Source organism: Octopus bimaculoides, chromosome 12, assembly GCF_001194135.2.
Source record: "Octopus bimaculoides isolate UCB-OBI-ISO-001 chromosome 12, ASM119413v2, whole genome shotgun sequence".
NCBI lineage: Eukaryota > Metazoa > Mollusca > Cephalopoda > Octopoda > Octopodidae > Octopus > Octopus bimaculoides.
This window is the reverse complement of record NC_068992.1, coordinates 58,846,010-58,853,509: the sequence shown is the minus strand read 5'-3', so window position 1 is coordinate 58,853,509 and position 7,500 is coordinate 58,846,010. Positions and strand designations below refer to the sequence as shown.

The following is a 7,500-nucleotide window of genomic DNA, read 5'->3' as shown; positions in this document are numbered from 1 at the left end:
TAAGCATGCTTTATTTGTCCATGCATAGATACAGTAGATGTGGTTGTGTGTGTGTGTGTGTGAGATTGTATGTGGTGTGTAAATGCTTTTGTGTATAGTTAATATAACGCAGTTTTTTATTCTTATTGTCCTGATTTTCTCTGTGTTAAACCATCTACACGTAAACATTTTCTATTATGGAATTATTCTTGTGACACGGCTTTTGTTCGTCGCAGCGGTTCCAAATTCATTTTAGTTTCAGCATTGTAATTATAGCATAATACATTTTCAATGTTGTCATTATAATAATAATAATTATCATTATTACCATCACTATTATTGTTGCTGCTGTTGTTTTAAATATTATCATTGTTGTTACAAAAATAATAATTATGTCACTATATTATTATTATTATTATTATTATTATTATTATTATTATTATTATTATTATTATTATTATTATTATTGTTGTTGTTGTTGTTGTTTTTCTTTCGCTGATGTAAGTACGAGTCCATGCATTGCTCTGTACTTTAGTTCGACATTGTAGTCCAGCTTAGCATACTGGACTAATGAACTAATGCACTGTATTGTGTGACCGATGTGCTGCATGTAACGCTTTCAACCTGTTAATGCTAGCGTTCACCGTACCCACTGATGATGATGATGATGATGATGTTCGGATAGGCAAAAGTAAGTTGTCAAAAACTAACGATTTCTATTTTCCTTGGTATGTGTTGATAACAGGATTGCTAGGAAGAATGCTCACAAAGCACAGACAGAGTTTTATGATGAAACGTGATACATAAAGCAGAATATATTTAATGTTTTATATCTAGGATAAATTATTATTATTATTATTATTATTATTATTATTGTTGTTGTTGTTGTTGTTGTTGTTGTTGTTGTTGTTGTTGTTGTTGTTGCCTTTGCACAGCTTCTAATGCTGGAGATATACTACGGCGTCAGAAGTTCACTACCAGTGAACTAAGGTAACACATTTTATTTTTCGGGCACCTTCCGGAGTATTCGAGCGGTTCCAAGCAGTGCTGTTTTCTGCAAGTGCTCCATCCCTATTGCATCCCCTATTTGTTCCATGTACTTCTCAAGATTTTTACTCACTGTTCCCAGGGCTCCGACAATTATTGGTACAACTACTACCTTTTTCATCGACTACAACTGCTTAACCTCCCAAACTGACCTGTCATATATATCGACTTTTCATTCGTCCTTATCGCATACCTTGATGTCAGCTGGACATGCTATATCTATGATCCAGCATAGTTTGCTTTCTTTCTCATTAGTGCTTCTTATTAGTGTTTCTCATTGTTGATATGTTACCGCTGACCTTTGTGAAGTTACTGTTGATATAATACTAGAACAAACAGTCGCACCTCCGTAACTTTGCACCGAATCCTTTCAAAGGAAACATGACAACGGTAGCAACAGTTCTGATTGCAGTTACAAAGATAAGGATGGGTGAGTCTTTAAGTATGATATAGGACGTACATAAACTCTACGTTCCCTATGAAGCATGGGCCATCAACAGTTTTTCTCCACTGATCGTGTCCGAGATGGTACACCTACAGAGGGCAGGCAAAGCCATTAAGGACTACGAAGCCGGAGCAAAAGTTAACCGGGATAAGTCAGTCGGCTTGCAACTCGGCATCTGGAGAAGTTCAGCCATAAGTTGCTCCAGAGGGGTTAGTAAGTATTCCGATACTCTAATAATGAGAGTTACGAAGCTGAAAGTGTAACTTGGATACTGAATTTACAAACTTTTTATCAACGGTCCATAGATGTCTTTCTCTTGTATTTTTCTAACCACATTGGTGTCCAGAGAGCAGTCGATTCCCATGCGTGCATGCGCGTGTGCGTGTATATGTGTGTGTGTGTGTATGTATGTATGTATGTATGTATGTATGTATGTGTGTGTGTGTCTGTTTATGTATGTCTTTAATTTTTATTTATTAGTATTATTCTTGCGAGGAGAGAGTTGGTTTCTAATAAAAAAAAATTAAAAAAACTCCGCCACTTGACTTAGGATAATATTAATGAGTAATTAGAGTAATTATAACATGTCAAACTTAAAAACGTCTTGCAGATTTTGACTGTTAGACTTACAAATTAATTATGTGTCGTAATTTTCGTCGTCACTGTTGTAATCCTTAAATGTCGGGCTGTTATAACGCCCACATCGGTATAGCAGTAGAGATGTTAGACCAGTAAGACACACTAGTCTATGACCGTATACTACGTATTCTCGACCTATACTGACCGATATCATCTATTTACAGCGACTACCACATAACACTCGTCACTTGAGAAAGGTGTAACATTATTACTAGTATCCTGATAACAGTATGTAAAGTTTGTGTTAGCCGGGCTATTTCCTTTGAAATCCTAGCTTCTCCAGTTTTCGTTTAGTCCTTCACTAACATAACCGTGTATATCCATAGTTATTAGTATCAAATGTGAATTTATAATCAAGGGAGAACTGCGTTTTCTGAATCAGTTGTACATAAATATTCAATCTCGCTGACTCTAGAAGACATATTTACATCTACAGGGCAGCTAATCTCTAAGTGTACATGACTTATCGTTTTTGTACCAAATAAGTATGTCAGTTCTCTTGTCTACATACGGTAGTCGTCTTGATGAGAAAGTTGAGAGCGGAAAGATCTGGTGTAGTACTCTATGTATGAATGACTCTACGCTTGTGTTTTCGTATGAATGTTATGTGGCCCAGTGGTTAGGGCAGCGGACTCGACGAGGCTCCGGCAGGAGATGGTGGAGAACCCTGCTGTACTCTTTCGCCACAACTTTCTCTCACTCTTACTTCCTGTTTCTGTTGTGCCTGTAATTCAAAGGGTCAGCCTTGTCACACTGTGTCACGCTGAATATCCCCGAGAACTACGTTAAGGGTACACATGTGTGTGGAGTGCTCAGCCACTTGCACGTGAATTTCACGAGCAGGCTGTTCCGTTGATTGGATCAACTGGAACCCTCGACGTCGTAAGCAACGGAGTGCCAACAACAAAATATGTATATATGTAAGTATGTATTTACCTATTATTTATACACGAGAAGCTAGTTTTAAAAAAATATTGGTATATCGTGTTGCAAATTTATTTGTAACTCAATATTATCATATAGAAAATTACTGTTTTTCACATGTTTAACTTTATACAAATATTGTCGAAGAAGTAAATGTCAGAGTATTGTTTAGTGATTTAAATAACCATTATCCGTTTAAGCCATATGCTTTTGGTAGACAAGATATCTGTTGCTTGATTTCTGATGTTTTATATAAAAGCCCGATATAAAACATTGGAAGAAGTAGAGGGTAAAGCGAATGGTTGAAAATTATAGAATATTGCACAAATGCCTTATGGCTTTTAGATGCGATTTGAGTTTACCCCGTCCCCATGTTCAACTTCAAACTTCATTCATTCGTGAGTAGATAAATTAAATACCTGTTGATACTGAGGTCGTTTAAGGTAGATTAATTAAGTACCTGTTAATTACTAACGCCGTTCTAATAACTAAATCCCTTGCTTCTCCACATGGCTTTCTACTCTGACTGACAAGTTTTCAGAAGTTATAATCTGATCGACTTATCGAACTAAGTATTGACAAATTCTGGAAAAACAAGTTTATTCCTATCAAAACAAATAGTACAGTTAAACGCAAAACCAATAATTAAGGGTGGAGCTTCCTACTAGTTGACGGTGAATATATATATACGCGGGTATGTATGTATGTATGTATGTATGTATGTATGTATGTATGTATGTATGTATGTATGTGTATCTGACATGTGGCACTCATTGCACCTGTACAGGTAATGACGATCTGATGGAGAGAGTGAGCTTATGTCTGCACAAACATTTGATCACTATAAACAAATCATCTGTGTGGTTGTTCGGTAAGAAATTTCTTTCTTTATTCGCCATAAAGGCTAAGATATAGAATAGACAATAGAGGACAAACAAACAATAAGGGGTTGGGTAAAAAAAAAAACGAATGTATAATGAATGGATGAAAAAGCTGAAAAAAATGGAGTGATGGATACCGGGACCTCGCCAACCACTTATATTCAATAGTCTTTATTCAAAATACTAGTAATTACATATACTCACATTTGAGACAGACGAAAATGAATTGGGGTAACGTTGTAATGAATTCGTGCAAACGTTAATGAAAAGAAAGTCATGCTATCCCCTAAACCAGGGGTTTTCAAACTTTTTGACCCCTTTATATTTCAGGCTTATAAACGCTTATGAAATTTATACATAAATATTTGCTTAAAATAACAAATATTTTTACATTTATTTATTTAACAGTTTTTAACAAATAGGTTCATTGTCAATTAAAAGATTTCGATTAAAAAACATATATAAAATCAAATTGACCATAAAAAGTATTTGCTGTCCACGGACCCCCTGTCTTGTCCTTGCGGATCCCCTGTGGTCCACGGACCACAGTTTGAAAACCCCTTCCCTAAACCACTCTTAGAGTCACCGGCAATTATACTCATTCACTACACGCATCAAACATACGGTCCTCATTCAGGGTACAGATTAATTTTTTTTTTTAAACTCTTATTTCAAAAATTACGTTATACTGTCTTTCAACTTCGTTTCTGTGTTCGGTTGGGAACTGGTTAACATGTGAGATTCTGTATCTAGGGTGGTTGGTTTTTCCAGGTATTGATGGTGGTGAAATGTCCAGCGTGAACGGATTATATGTAGCAAACGAATAGGATGTTTGTGCCGCGTGTCTGAAGTGTATGAGTCCCGGTTTTTGGTTCTCTTTGTTTGGTGTTTTAGGGTTGTGTGTGTGCATTGTGACTGCTGTGTCCGGGTTGTAATTGGTAATCTTTTTATGAGTGCGAAGGGTGGGGTACCTTTTGTTTTATTTCGTCTCTTGACTTTTATCCATTCATCGCTGCTTTTGGTTGGTGTTGGTTCTATTTGAGTGTCTCTCTTGGGGCTCTCTTCTGTCTATGGTTTCCCTAATTTAGGCTGTTTTGTTGTGGTCTTGGATGTCTTCCTTTTTTCGGAGGGAGGGATATCTTGCAGTGGGTTAGTCGTGGTGTTGGTTGACTTCCTCCCCTCCTTCAGCTTTGATGGTTATTGGTAGGTTGACGGGTTTGTCTGTTTCCAATGCCGATTGGCTCCCTTTTTCTTTCCTTTGGTTCGTCAGATTGTAGTGGTATGCTGGGTGAAGGGTGTGCCTCCGGTTTCATGACCTGTGGGCACTTAGCCTTTATGTGGCATTTTTGCCCGCATTTGAAGCACCTGGGCTTCTTCCCTCCTCAAAGACTTTTAATTTAGTTTCGTCTGGCAGAATAATTAGTTCTGGAATTTCCTATAGATCCTTCTGGGTGGCCTGAATTGCCACTTCCAGGCCATGGCCCCCTACCATTTGCGCTGTTGTGTTTTGGTAGCTTCAAGTACAGAAGCTTCTTCATTCAGATTTAACATTACGGCTGTTATCAGACACATCTTATTTATTCCTGGTGGGACCTCCCCAATTCTAAATCTGGAGGTCCGTCTTTCGAGGTAAGTCGACAGTAACACCAACTCTGCTGACTTTAGATGTATTGTTCAATATTCTTTTGCTTCCCTTTCCGAAGCGAACCACACTTCTACAGTGCCGAAACGCTTCCCTCTATTTATAAACTGTATGTCGTGCCATATTTGCAGTAAACAGTTTTCGACGGCATCCTTGAATGCCATCTTTTGTTGACAATGACAGCGTTCTGTATATCAAATGTTTTTGTGCTGTCTACAGCTTCTTCTGGGGGTTGTCAATTTTACGTTCATCCCCTCCCTCTGTAACAAGTCATTATGTTTCTTTGAAGCTTCCTAGCCTGACTTGTAAATCCTCATTGGTAGCTTTGGCCATGGACGTGTAACTGCTTCCATTATTGCTATTTCGAACCTCCATTTTACATTCATCGTCCGCTATGTAGCTCTCCAATGTTACCTGTTCAGGCAACCGCTCCACGATGTAGCCCGCAAAATCAAACTGGAAGTTGTCCAAACTCCATGCTGCACATCTGTGCAAAGAAAAAAAAACATTTCGCCCCTAAACTGGAAAAACGAATACAAAAACAAACCTACTAAAGCATACAGTGTGTCAGAAGACACAGAAACAGTTTAGATAACAACAGGTAATCCCCAAAAGGAAAACCTACAACGGATAGTAACAAAACAAGTACTTATCACAGCAGCAAGAAAGCACGTTTCTAATCATTAGCAGAAGTAGTGGGGGGGGGGCATCATAGGTATATGTTGAGAGGAATCCTTTGGGATTTGAATAAGGCACCTCTAGAAACATGAATGTTTCGTTAAACATCCTTTAACAACCTTTCTTCAGCGATCTTTTGAGTGGGATAAGCTGCTAAACCTGAAGGAAATTCTTGCAAGGTCATGCGCTGTTTATTGAAGTCTAAGAGATGTTACAATATAACTGAAAGCTTGGGGAGGGGATGTGACAGGGGCAGTAATACAACACAGACATTTAAATTGACAGGGTTTTTGTAAAGATGTGAGTAATGCTTGTTATCACAATCTTTTGGATTTCTCTAAGACGTGGTTCTCCTGGGATATTATCTAGATGTTTCTGACATCCCTTTCTTATCATATCAAGGACACCCACAAAAACAGGAACAATTCTTGCTCTACGACGCCACATCTTTTGTATTTTATTTTCCAGGTCCTTATATTTACTTAATTTGTCAAATTCCTTTACAGATACATTTTCATCAGCGGGAACACTTACATCTATTTGTCTACAAGTATTTTCTTCTTAATCTTTAATGACTATGTCTGGTAGATTAGCTTGGATCTTTCTGTCAGTGTTGACTGGAAAACGCCAGAGGATAGAGACATTTTAACCTTCAACGACTGTCTCTATTATTATTATTATCATCATTATTATTATTATTATTATTATTATTATTATTATTATTATTATTATTATTATTCAACATTTGGTAATTTCGGGCAAATTTCCACTGCATCATCTGCTACACTTCCGTGTTGCTGGGGTGTCCGCCATTGTGTTCTTTTTTGTTGATGTGGTGGGAAGTGTAAACTCTTCCTGGTATTGTATTACGGCAGCTTCTTTTGTTATGGCGTCTGGTGCAATCTTTTCTTGTATTAGAATTTGTATTGTGTATTGTGTGTGTAACGTGCTTCGTATCCTTCCAGCTGGTGGTTGTTATTTTATTGGGCATTGACTATATAGAGTATGTCTTGTGTTTGTGGATTGTTTTGTTTGGGTTGAATTATTGAATCGATACTGTCTTGCGAAGGATGTGAGCTGTTCCTTGCAGGGCTATTTATTATTATCATTTTTTTAAATTTTTATTATTATTATTATTATTATTATTATTATTATTATTATTATTATTATTATTATTATTATTATTATTATTATTATTATTTTTATCATCATTATTATTATTAGCATTATTATTATTATTTGTTTTTTAATTTTATTATTATTAT

General features: G+C 36.8%; 1 protein-coding gene across 6 annotated transcripts in view; it reads left to right on the top strand.

The window, feature by feature from the left end:
- The window catches only part of LOC106874495 (uncharacterized), a 57,598-nt gene that overhangs the window by 9,517 nt on the left and 40,581 nt on the right, over positions 1–7,500 (top strand). For 3 of the 6 annotated variants that reach the window (XM_052972205.1, XM_052972207.1, XM_052972206.1), the window contains exon 1: positions 2,517–3,030. The exons of 1 other annotated variant lie outside the window; for it this stretch is intronic. The gene's annotated coding sequence lies outside the window, so the exon portion shown is untranslated. Of the gene's footprint in view, positions 1–511; positions 671–2,516; positions 3,031–3,885; positions 3,906–7,500 lie in introns of those variants that run through there. 2 more of the 6 variants (XM_014922284.2, XM_052972209.1) reach the window with 2 other exon arrangements.